The sequence below is a fragment of the Carassius carassius genome, chromosome 34, assembly GCF_963082965.1.
Source record: "Carassius carassius chromosome 34, fCarCar2.1, whole genome shotgun sequence".
Classification (NCBI taxonomy): Eukaryota; Metazoa; Chordata; class Actinopteri; order Cypriniformes; family Cyprinidae; genus Carassius; species Carassius carassius.
Window position 1 is genome coordinate 25568639 of NC_081788.1, and position 13662 is coordinate 25582300.

Here is a 13662-nt window from a genome sequence, read left to right on the forward strand (position 1 = left end):
TGGCTATTACTAGATCTGACTGCTAAAACAAAATTGTATTAAAATCCACAAAATGTACAACTTCATACCACTCATATTTACTACGGCGTTTTAGTGCCACGTAAAATATATAAATAAATAAAAGCTAAGATTACAAGATTAAAGTCGAATAAAAGACGAAATTAAGTGATTAAAGTAAAAATATTTTGAGAATTACGAGAATAAAGTCTTGTAATTTTTACTTCATATTATGACTTTATTCCCATATTGGTTTGACTTTATTCGCATAGTTTTGACATTTTTTTCAAAATATTGTGACTCGTAATCTTTTTTTTAAATTACGTGGCACTAAAACGCCAACGTATATACTATTGTTTATATGCCACATAAAGAGATTAAAATATAGTTAAATAATATATTTATAATGTTATATTGGTGAATGACAAATGGAAATTTAACAATCAAAAGAAAAGTTAAACTAGAATATAACTCATTAGAATTAAAACATTAGTGGTGTTTCTAGGTTTTTGCAAAGATCACATTTTTGTTGCAACACAAACAAATAATATAAGTGTGTGTGTGTGTGTGTGTGTGTGTGTGTGTGTGTGTGTGTGTGTGTGTGTGTGTGTGTGTGTGTGTGTGCTCTTGTTTTTGTGACATATCAGGACACAACTGTGTACAATGACATGGGTATGACACAGGTATTACAAGGAGAGGGTGACTTATGAGGACATAACCCATGTCCTAGAAAGGAAGATCTCAGTTCTGAAAGTTACTGTATATTTTTATAGCAGGTACATCAAACTCTTTTATAACTAAAAAATAAATAAATAAATAAATAAATAAATTGCAAAAAGTGCAACCCACTACACCAATAGCGCAATATAGTTTTGGATGGTGAAGCATGAAACAGCCAACGTACAATTATTCACAGCTTTACATGCAGACAGCAACACTTTTGAAATGTCATTCTCTGATGTTTTTGAAAAGTTCCTGGTGCAATAAACATTTCTCAGAGGTGCACTCTGCATTTTGGATTAGCCAATGATAACACAACAAAAGAGAGAGAGAAAATGCAATCATCATACAGCACATTCAAATTCTTCAATTCTTCAAATGGAATACTTTAACCTGCAGTTACAAATGAATAAATAATGTTTTGATATTTTAAAGATAAAACATTGAAAACTGATGTTTGAAGTTATTTAAAAAATGAAAACGTTCCATTAAATGTGAAATTAAAACCGCCAATAGGTGGCAGCGAGTCAATGTTAATAAGTGAGTCATTGCGATTGAACCGAATCATTTAAACGGTTGATTCATTCAGGAACGAAACACTTTAATGTTGCTCAGAGACGCAAAACTGTGGCTGCAGCAGGTGCTACACTTTTTTTCACTTATTAAACTATTGTGAATTTACATTCTGCATTTAAATTAATAGGACCCACTGCAAATAATCCTAGGGGTGGCCGCAGGGGTTGCCTCTTGGGGGCGCCCTGCAGGAGACCGATCTGCAGGTGGTGTAAATTAAACCAATTTTTTGTTTTTACAGGGGTGTTGATGTTCTGCACTTATATCCTGTACCTGTCTACAGCATCACCAGACTGAAACTGTATGAACATTTCCTTCAATAATATGGACAGTATGCAAATCAAAACTTGGGTACATTTTCCTAGAGTAGGGAAATAAATATGATTGTTAACCAAAGTGACTTGCACTATAGTATTTAAACTATGCATTTTAGTAGTTTGTGTATTCCCTGGCAATCAAACCCATGGTGTTGCTAGCACCATGATTCACTGTTGAGCTACAGGAATACTATAAGCCACTCAAGGCTGTGTGTTATAGAAATTTGACCAAAGTTAAGAGCTGTGATTAGCAGAATCAGGTAAAATTATGAATTTAAGAACTGATTTTATTTCTCTAATGCAAGTCTGTCAGTTAAACAAATAATTTACAGTATTGTAAAAGTATGGAGCCCCTTTAGTGTTTCACAGAATAAATGTTTTGTGAAGTTTCTTGAAGGAATGCAAAACCCAGAGTACAAAAGCACTGAAATAGATGTTTTTCCTCCCTTGTAATATTTTATAAATATTATAGTCTCATTAGGGGCTCCATATAAATATGCCAAATAATAAATAAATTTGTAATTGAAAATTATAATAAAGAACCTTAATTATTAATTTTAAATTAATCATTATGAAATTATGAAATTATATTCTACTAATTATGTTAATTTAATACATAAAAAACTTTTTTCTCAATTTTGCTTGTTAAATTAAAAAATAGCCAAAACTAATCAGTTCTAATGTGTCATGTTACAGTTCATAACATTATACATTATGTCTATTATGTCTATTATTACTCTCTACAGCGTTTTATTGACAAATCAGACTGATGAAATGAAAGACTCAAACACACACACCCTACCCACAAACCCTTTCCATCATCCCTCATTTGTCAGCCCCTCAGGATACACCGTGCTCCCTGGACTAATCCACATCGGCCCGGCCCCTTAATCTTGTTTCCAACAGGTAAATCTCCACATTTTGGCACTGGCAGATGGCCCCAGGTGCACAAGGAGGGCAGGAAGCAGATTCGTTTGATGACAATACCTATTATCTCTCCAATGGTTCTTAGTTTTCTTGATCTCTTGTTCATTCTGTTGCTTATTATTCTTATTCAGTTATAAAGCAGTGATCAGAAGTTAGTGAGACAGAAAGAAAAAATACTTGCAAGAGCAAAAGCCTCAATATCTACATGAGGACGATGCTGATATGTTTGGTTTGAAACATGAAACTGAAAAACTTCTACATAAACATTAAAAGTTGGTTCGAAAAGGACAGAAAAATGTAACAAGACAGCATCTTTCCTTTTTTTTACTACGCAGCATAAATTCATGCATATCGTTTAGGCATTATCCAGGAGAGCTCTCTATCCCTTTAATTTTCCCATAATAGAAAGTCTTAGACAGATGTCTCCTGGGCAAGAACGAGGCTGCCTGGCCTAGATGACGGTCTGGAAAGGGGTCAAGGAGGTTTGCCAGAAGTTCACAGAGAACATCGAGCAGAAACGGGATGAAAGATTAAACAGCAACAGCATGGAAAAGATCAGAGGGAAAACAGCAAACAGTTGTTTTCATGACTGCTGATGCTGAGTTTTTCCTCCCCTCCTGAGGCTCCAACACTGGGACATCACCACTTACACTTTCTCTCTCTCTCTTGCAAAAATCTTGCTGGAGAAAAAAAGGACGATTAGGTACAGGAGGACGGAATTTAGAGAGCCCAAAATACAGCTTCCTCAAACATGTCCATTTTTCCCTGCAAATCTGATACAATCCTGTTTCCCCGCACTGAAACAAGATATCACTTTAAACTCAGCAAAACTCAGCTATGGATAGCAGCGGTTGTACAATCACAATTGGGAAGTCGTGGCCTAGTGGTTAGAGAGTTTGACTCCTAACCCTAGGGTTGTGGGTTCGAATCTTGGGCTGGCAATATCACTGAACCCCCAGCTGCTCTCTGGGCACAGCGGCATAAATGGCTGCCCACTGCTCTGGGTGTGTGTTCACTGCTGTGTGTGTGCACTTTGGATGGGTTAAATGCAGAGCACGAATTCTGAGTATGGGTCACCATACTTGGCTGAATGTCACGTCACTTTCACAATTAGGAGCACATCATCTTAAATTCCTTCACTGCATGATGAGTACACCATCATGTAAACACGAGGGCAATGTGCAGAAATGACTGCTTGCAGCACAGTATATAGCTACTGTATACTACATGCATGTATGCTATTTAAAAAAACTGTACTCTCTTAAAAATGAAGGTTCTTTATTGGCATCGAAGATTCCATGAAGAAACTTTAACATCCATGAAATTTTCAATTGGACAAAAGGTTTAGTGCAAACTAAATGTATTTAGCCTATTGAAATGTTCTTTACACTAAGAAAAATGTGTTCGATTAAGAACTGTTCACTAAAACAAAAATGTTTCTTCAATGGCATCACTGCAAAAACATTTCAGCTTTATTTTTATTATTTTTAAGAGTTTATCTCATCGAAGGTGTTGAAGGTGCACTCAGTAATTTGCTCCTTATTAAAAAGGTTTTACAAATAAATTAATAGCTCCTGTAAAATCATATGATATGTAGGATATGCAGCATGTAAAAGATACATTTTTGCTATTGGACACTGGAAAATTAAAATGACTTTAATGTGAGACAGTGCAGGCAAAAACACTGTTTTTTCAAGCACCTGTCAATTTTGAGATTTTGGGCTTTTTGGTTTTTCATAAAGTGCTTTTTCAAACTAGTGCAAGGAAAACATCCAAAAGACACTGTTAAGTGTTTCTTTTATAGCACTTTATCTGTTTGTGTCCATAGATTTCAATTACAATACATATTTTTAAAGGCCGTTTTCTCAAAATGAGTTTTTTCTTCAACACTGAGCCATAAATCTCCACTTCAGTAGCACTTACACACACCAAACTTGACATTTTTATTCCTGTCTATATTCTGAAGGTTTTTACAGAGGGATTTGTTCATATATATTTTCCTTGATTATATACAACATTTTATTCCCCCCAAAATTGTGAAAATATATTGTTTTCTGGCTGTTCAATGTATTTTCTGAATTATGGAGTGACAAAAAAAGATAACCAGAATTCCCTCTGTAAAAAAATTTGACTCTAATATGTCAAAAAAATTAAACAAAAAATTTGAAACTGACTTCATCTAGTGTTCAGATTTTTGTACTAGACATTTATGCAAATTAGCACATATTTCATTAAATAATGCCTCATTTGCATATTTAAACATAACATTTTTGAAAACTTGTAATACAAAAAATGTTTGCAATAATCAATGTAATCAATCAACTGGGTAAGTAAGGTGTTAACTATTAGTTATTTTTTTTGCCCTATTCACCTGCAGTGTCTCGCCTTAAATAGCAAAATGTGCATTTCTGCAACAGCATCTCTAACTGACTTCGTTTTTTGCATGATGCTGCCACTGGGTGTCGTATCCATGACATTAGAATTGTTGTGGGAAATTAGCTTTGTGACCAACAAATGTTTATGATTGTTGTTTGGTATATCATGATAAGCCTTTACAAATCAACACAACTTTTATTAATTTTGAAGCTTCAGTATGATTGCCCTAATCTAAACATAGGCTATAAACAAACTAACCATGGCCACATGACTTCAATGTCAACACTAATAAGCTTCAGACAACTCTTTCAGTCTATTAAAAAAAATTAAAAATAAAAAAAATAAAATGCTCCCTGACTGTTTGAGTTCGAGTAGTTTGGAAGGTTACAACTATAAACACAATGAGGCTGTAAAAGTGGACTAGTGAGAAGAGGAGTTCAGTGTGATGATGTTTAATGTCCACAGCAACACCCATTGACTTCAGGATGATGGAACTGTATATTGCTAAATTGCTAACTCATTTCTGGGTTTTGGCCTACAAAATATATAATCTTTTCAGACTCTATTCATCACATCCTAAAACAGAAGGCTTAGTGCACTGCATTGTGGGATACAATATTCTGTGCAGGGTGCTCTGTTGTATATGTGCCAAATGTTCTATGCATTTCAGGCAAACAAAACAGCAGAATTTTAGTATGCTTCTCTAAACATGCACAATCATTTAGATAATCATCTGAGATAATTGCGCGTTCATGTGTTGGCTTAAAAGGGGATATGTATTGATACTCGAAACCATGATCAGCAGTGCAGCGATTGGCTGGTGGCAAGACGGCAATGTAATGACGTCATATAATTTAAAATGACACCCGACGAAAAACTTGACAAATTTCTGGACTTTTATAAGGAAACAGCCAAGCAAACAAAACTTGTTATAATAGATACATGAAACAGATAATAGACGCATATTTTTATTTTATTATAATTTTTTTCATGATTCCCAATTATTTATATTCGCAATTTATAATAGTTGTACAGTCTTTACATTTTTATTTCAATGTAGAAATTATCTATTCATTTCATTTCACATTTGGACAGATTTGTTACGTGACAGCATTAATGAAAGTTTCTTAAGGGTCAATATCATGTTATCTGCATCTCCTGCACTCCATCAAGCCACTCTTATAATAGCGGTCATCACTCAAAATAATGCACGACTCTATTATCTGTATAGCATGTGTGTAAGACTCTAATATAATTATGAAGTAATAATTTTATGACAAATAAATATTTCAGTGAGTAAAACAGGCTGTGTCTATAGTAGGCTGTTATGGACTACACAGCATTTTTATATTATTTTTAAATAATTTTTTTAATTATTATTATTTTAAATTCAGTACGATACTCTTGTAATAAAGTAGCGGTGGTAGCAGACATATTTTGAGTATCAGTTCTGGTTGAAAAGAAGCGATCTAATCCTGTTTACATAAAATAAGCCTGCTCCCTAGCAGGTTTAAGTTTACGGACCTGTTGCTATGACAGCAGCTCCGGGATGAGCTTCGAAGAACCAAACGATCCAAGATCATGCCAAATCGTCAACATTCAAATCCGGCTAACTGAGTTAGCGACGTACGAAGAACGGGCCCCTGATTTCAGTTGAATCTTGCAACCACAAGTCAACTGTCACACATCTTTGAGGTTTTGATTCCGTAGGCAATACATAAACATCAAGTAATGAATATGATGGCAACCACACAACAAGTTTTCCTCAGCAAGATAACGCCCATGTTGACAAAGCACAGCATGTAAGCCTGACACAGACATTTTAAATATACATAAATAATTCATGAGGAGTCCGCCTACAATTACAAACTTAGCACTCACAGGATGCGCGTGTACCATAAACTCTGTTACACTCTCTGATTAAACATAACACTTCATTTAGTCCACTTCACGACTGAAAACATCAGCTGTAGGGCCTAACAGCTAACCCAAGCAAAACAGAAACGAATGTGTTTTGACTCTGCCAATGATTACCCCTGACAGTACCGAATATCAAGCACAAGTCTTCCACAGCTCACACACTATCTTTAAGCAACTGACGTGTCCAAAATTGCCACTTGACATGCCAAACGTTCCAGTTCAAAAGCCGATCTCTCAAGTCCTTCCAACTCAGATTTAATCACATTTAAGCTATTACTGATTCAATTATAAACGGACAACTGTCAGTGTGTGCTGAAAATTAAATGAGGTGTTGAAGTTTCCACACAGTGTGCTAATGTCATTAATCATCTCTGCTTAGCAACACCTGCTCACCATTAGCATGCTAAACACTCATAAAGCCTGTATCATTCACCATTGGGACAGATCGTCATTACTCAATGGATAAAGCAGAGATGATTGAGTGTTCTGAGCTATATCATGTAGCTACTGGTTGTAGGATTATTTAAGCCGTGTAACTGCATCAGTACATATATTTCAGAGAAAAGAAATGATATTTTTGGGAACCCAGTCTAGAGTTAGAACCAGTAGAGGATATTGAATGGATTATTGCATCATGAATAATAGATATTGTGTAAACACATACACTGTCATTCAAAAATGTGGACTACCTTAACTAGGATGCTTTTTAAATGGTAATTTAAACATCCCATTCCCAAAGCAGGAAAAAAAATGTTTTATTTCTCATATTTGTAGCATTATATCTCTCAATAAGGACTTCAGATCCTATAATTGAGACATATCTTAAAATCTATTTATAACAAATTGCAATTTTATTTCTCATAATTGTCACTACATATTATATATATTTATATTTTATATTTATGCATTTAACAGATGCTTTTAAAGCGACTTACAGTGCATTCAGGCATTTTATCAGTATGTATATACCTTTTTTAAATCAGTATTCTATGTATCAAAATTGTGACTTAAATCACACACAATCTCAATCTTTTTTGCTCTTAATTGTAGTTTACATCTCATTATTGTGACTTTATCTAACAATCACAATTTTATCTCATAACATGACTTATTAACTCACAATGTGACTTAAATCTCACAACTGTAACTTTATTTCTCAGAATCATTACTTTTAATGTCATGATTATGACACAATTGCGATTTAATCTTTCACAGCATGACTTTATAACTTGCAATGATATATAACCATTTCATAATTTAAAACTTTAAAATTTATCGCTCTTTACTGGGACTTACATCTCATAATTAAGACGCATCTTATCTAAATCTTATTTCTCACAATTGCAACTTATTTCTCATAATTGTGACTTTATAGCCAACAAACAGCAACTTTATCTCATCTAGTAATGTGACTTACAACTTGAGTTTAAATCTGATAATTATTAACCATTTCATATTTTAAAACTTAATATTACAATTAACTTTACAGCTGTTACTTGGAACTTAGGGTTAAGAAGTATCATATCTAAATGGTATTTCTCATGATCAGCATTATATCTCTCAGTAATGACTTTATCTCAGAATGGAGACCTATCTAGTAATCTACATCTTATATCTCACAATTGCAAATTTATTTTTCATCATTGTGACATTATATCTTACAATATTTACTTTATTTCTCACAGTTGTGATTTCAATCTCACACAATGTGACTTAAGAACTCACAATATAATTTCCTCTCTAACAAATATAACGATTTAATTTCAACTATTTCATATTATAACTTTATTGCTCTTAATTGGGACTTTTTATCTCTCTTCACTAATCCATATCTTATCTGAACCGCATTTCTCACAACTCCAACTTTAACATTCAACTGTGTTCAAATCACAACTTAATCTCACATAATGTGATTTTATTACTCACAATATGTATTTATATCTATCTATCTATCTATCTATCTATCTATCTATCTATCTATCTATCTATCTATCTATCTATCTATCTATCTATCTATCTATATATATATATATATATATATATATATATATTTTTTTTTAATTCCTTGAGGAAGAAACAGCTTCCATACCGGTTTGCCGACCACTTGTTGGCCGTTTTTTAATAAAAAGGAGGCTAGCTTCTGAAATAGGAGTTGTTGTGCTCATGGGGACCATTTTCCTTTTCTAAAACAAAAGGCCATTAAAAACAGGTTCATTGAAATTCATACATAGGCATGATTTATATTTGTCCACGAAACTAGCATAAGCAGTTCTTAAGACCAAAAGAAACCTAAGTTTCGTCAAACATATACCAAATTTTGTCAGGTAGTGCATGCTAAGAAGTACCGTACAGTTCAGCTGGTCTATGTGGAATAACCTCACAGTTGTAATGTCCTGGATGCAGATTGACTCCAACACTGTCATTCTTTGTGGTAATGATAGGGTGGGTGTTCTGGGTCTCTGATAGTGGCGTGCATTCAGATGTGCCAACCATGATTTATGTCTACCCACAAAATACAGAGAAATTCAAGTGATTATGTCCACGTATCTCACATTCGGCTCCAGATTTACGAGTTTGTGCCCAACGTCAAGCTGATGCAGACTGAATAAGAACATTAAAGCAGAATGATGGTATACATCCACCTACTTCAATGTTCACATGTGTATATGCTGTTACACTTGTATCCGAAAGTGTTCATAAAACAGCTCAACATAGAGAGCAAGCTGAAAATCAGGAGTTTGTTGGGTCAATTGGCTGGATGTATTGGGAGTGTTAAAAAATTCTCAGGTAGTTTTAAAGTTTTGTCATGTAGTTTTATATTTTATAACAGATAATATATATTTATTTATATACACATACATACACACTGTAAAATCCAATAGTTTACCTTACTTAGAGTTAATTAGTTATCTTTACTTAGTTGTTATACTTACTAGGTTTTATTAAGTTTCAACTACTTTCAAGGCAAATAAAACAATTTACTTACTGTTATGAGTGACACTTACTTAAAATATTCAAGTAGCCACAAAGGAACCAATGACATTAATAAACCAGTGAGAGGCAGCAGTGCACTAATATGTTGCTAATTGCCGGGGTTTTTTTTTTAGCTCACCATTATAGTGAGTAGCGTTCCCTTTGGTTGGGCACTTGAAACTTAAATTATGTTACTATAATTTTCTCTCTATTAATGGAGAAATGCATCATGAATTCTTTGAAAGCATCATGAATGAATATGAATTTGATTTTAAAGAAAAGTAATAAATAGGTTGCTTTTATAAAATGACCTAATTTTTAATTAAAGCAGTTTTTTGTGTGTTTTTAATAATGACCTTTTTGAGATTTTATTTATCATAAATACCTTGATATGCTTTTTATATTATCCTTAAATAGTGAGAGGTAATATGCTGAAGTCACACACAGACTTAAACATTCATCACGTGAATCACAACAATGGTAACAATTAAATTTAATTTATTTTCATTAATTGTAACAATATCAATTTTATTTGCTCTTTTTGTTGTGCTACTGCTGACACAAGACAGCAAATAAAATTGGCAAATAAAAACAACAACTTTAAAACAAAGCAACTGCATAATTTATTCTGCGCAATGCATTCTGGGAGTCAGTGAGTAGCTATACTAAGTCATGAGTAAACCTAAATGAAAGGATCAAGTACCCCCTACAGTTCTTTTTTAGTTACTAGAACTCTTGTGTAAGTTAACTATACTAACTAAGCATTTGTCAGTACAACATACTATTCCTATTTCACTTTACTTAGTTTTTTCAAGGCAATCAGTTTGCATGCTTTTTTTAAGTAAGCCCAACTTATTAGATTTTACAGTGCAGTGGCTATAGAAAGGAAATGAAGACGGACACAGTTTTTGTTTTATCCAGCTCGATTTACTGCTTATAACATCCATGTGAAAGATATACTGTAACATCAACATGTCAAAAAAAAAAAAAACTAAATCACTGAGTTGGAAAAAGAATCACCCCTTTGTGACAGTATTTTGTTGAACCACCTTTTGCATTAATTATAGCCTTTACAGTCTGTTTGGTTATGTCTCTGTCTCTACTAACTTTAGACTTTGCAATATTCATCAATTCTTCTTAGCAGAAATGCTCAAGTTCAGTTCAACTGGATGGTGAGCGTTTGTGAACTGCAGTCTTCAAGTTATTCCACAGATTTTCAATGGGGTTTAAAGTCTGGGCTCTGACGAGGCCATGAAAGCACATTGACCCTTTTCTCCTTCATCCATTGTGTGCTCAGTTTTGCTGTGTGCTTTGGATCATTGTCCTGCTGGAAGGTAAACCTTCTTCCCATTGACAACTTTCTGGCAGAGGTTCTGGCTTGAGATTTCTTTCAAGAATTTGACAGTATTTTGTCCTATCAATTTTCCTTCTGTCCTGACAAGTGCTCCACGACCTTCTGCAGAAAAACACCCCATAACAGGATATTACCAGACATATCGACATATTTTGGATTTCCCGCAGACATATCGTTTGGTGTTGAGGCCAAATAATTCGTTTTAGTATCTTCTGCCCCAGAATTTTCAAGATGCGTCTTGGCAAAGCTCAGTCTGACTGCTTGCGGCCTTTCTTGAGGAGTAGATTTTTACTTGTAACCCTCCCATACAAGCCACATTTGTGGAGAATTTGTGATATTGTTGTCACATGCACACAATGACCACTCTCTGTCATAAATTCCTACTGCTTCAGAGTTGCCTCAGGGAGCCTCTCTGACCAGTTTCCTCCGGCTCTTTAATCCAGTTTGGAGCGACGTCCTGATCCAGGAACGGTCTACCAAAAATACCTTCCACTTCTTAATAATAAACTGCATGCCTCTAGGCATTGAGTGTGTGTGTGTGTGTGTGTGTGTGTGTCTATCTATCTCTTGAATTGTGACTATCTGTTTGGGACTCATAATTATTTATTTTTTGTTTAACTTTTTTCAGCAAGGATGTGTTCAATTGATAAATGGTGATGGTAATGAATTATATTGTTACAAATTATTTCTATTTTGAATAAATGCTGTTCTTTTTAACCTTTTATTCATTCATATTAAGCAGCACAGCTGTTTCACATTGATAATAAATCTGCATATCAGAATAATTTCTGAAGGATCATGTGACACTGAAGCTGAAAATGTAGCTTTGCCACCACAGGAATAGATTATTTTAAAGTATATTAAAATAGAAAACCATTATTTTAAATTGTTATAATTTTTCAATTTTAATGTTTTTTGATTAAATAATTACAGCCTTGATAAGCATAAAACACTTCTTTAAAAATCATTAAAAATCTTACTGGTCCCGATACTTACTGATGTATATAAACTGTGTGTTAAGATATATTTTACAAATATCATTCTTATTTTAAATCAGTTTTCCTGGAAGAGAAATGAATTTATCTGTAAAACCTAATTTTGTCAATGCTTAGAAGTACATTAGCATATAGATAGCCTATAAAAATCTTCAAAACTCTTATGGGGATTTTAATACTTTCAACTGCACATTTTCACTTTGAAGTGAAGTGAAGTGACATTCAGCCAAGTATGGTGACCCATACTCAGAATTTGTGCTCTGCATTTAACCCATCCGAAATGCACAAACACAGAGCAGTGAACACACACACACACACACACACACTGTGAGCACACACCCAGAGCAGTGGGCAGCCATTTATGCTGCGGCGCCCAGGGAGCAGTTGGGGGTTCAATGCCTTGCTCAAGGGCACCTAAGTCGTGGTATTGAGGGTGGAGAGAGAACTGTACATGCACTCCCCCCACCCACAATTCCTGCCGGACCGGGACTCGAACTCACAACCTTTCGATTGGGAGTCCGACTCTCTAACCATTAGGCCACGACTTTGTACAGTGTACCTGGTTCACCAAAGCTGCAGACAATAAAACATTGACCCCAACAAAAAAAAGGCCCATCATTTAGTGCTCACTCTCATTCTACAGCTTTAAAAGCAACCAAATCTCTTCTGAGAGACAACTAACCTTTCCAAATACACCAGCTCAACAGCAGCAACACCGGGACAAATATCACCGCTCTTTTCTGCAGTTATAGCTTGTATTTTGCTCTGTGCAAGAAGAAACCATTTGCATTTGTATCCGAAGAAAAAGTCAAATAATTCTTGAAGAAGAGATCCTCAGATAATGACAAACAAAAGCATTCAAAGGGAAACAGTGTCTGTCTTTACTTGATTGGCTGGGGCATGATTTGACCACCTAGAACGAATCAGTCCGTCTCCCTTGTTCATAAAAAAAAGAGCTCCTATCGGCAGAGAACACGGGCATCCAATAGAAATTCATTAGCGAGGGATCTAAAGCAACTGATTGACAGGACTAGAATAACTTCAAGCAGATGAAAAATGTCAAGACAGTCAAAAAACTTGCCTAACAGAAGTCAACAGAGCCAACCACCAAGACTATGATGCTCTGGATTCTAAAATTCAAAAATTGAATGAACGATAGAATGACAGGACAATAGATGGAATTTTAGATAGACTAAACAGACAAATTCTTCTTTCTGTCATTCGATTGTAAAACCATTCAGTGTTGTTGTGGCCAACTCATAATGTATCATTCATGTCTGCAGCACAAATGGTGCAGGACAGAATTTACACACAGAAGTTAAATTCTCAGGTTCAGTGCTTTGTACACTTTGAGCAATAGTGATGCCTGAATTAGCATTTTGTGCATCCTACATTTGTTGATCGAACACCAAAATACAATGTGTAGCACCAGATTAAATCCATCTGGTAAAAACACCCACGTTTACTTTAACACCAAAAGTGTGGATGCACAATATGTGCAGCATACAAG

At 34.6% G+C, this 13662-nt stretch overlaps 1 protein-coding gene across 1 annotated transcript in view; it reads right to left on the reverse strand.

Annotated features, from left to right (window-relative positions):
* LOC132114867 (potassium voltage-gated channel subfamily D member 1-like) overlaps positions 1-13662 on the reverse strand; it is a 61486-nt gene that overhangs the window by 12366 nt on the left and 35458 nt on the right. The window lies entirely within an intron of this gene.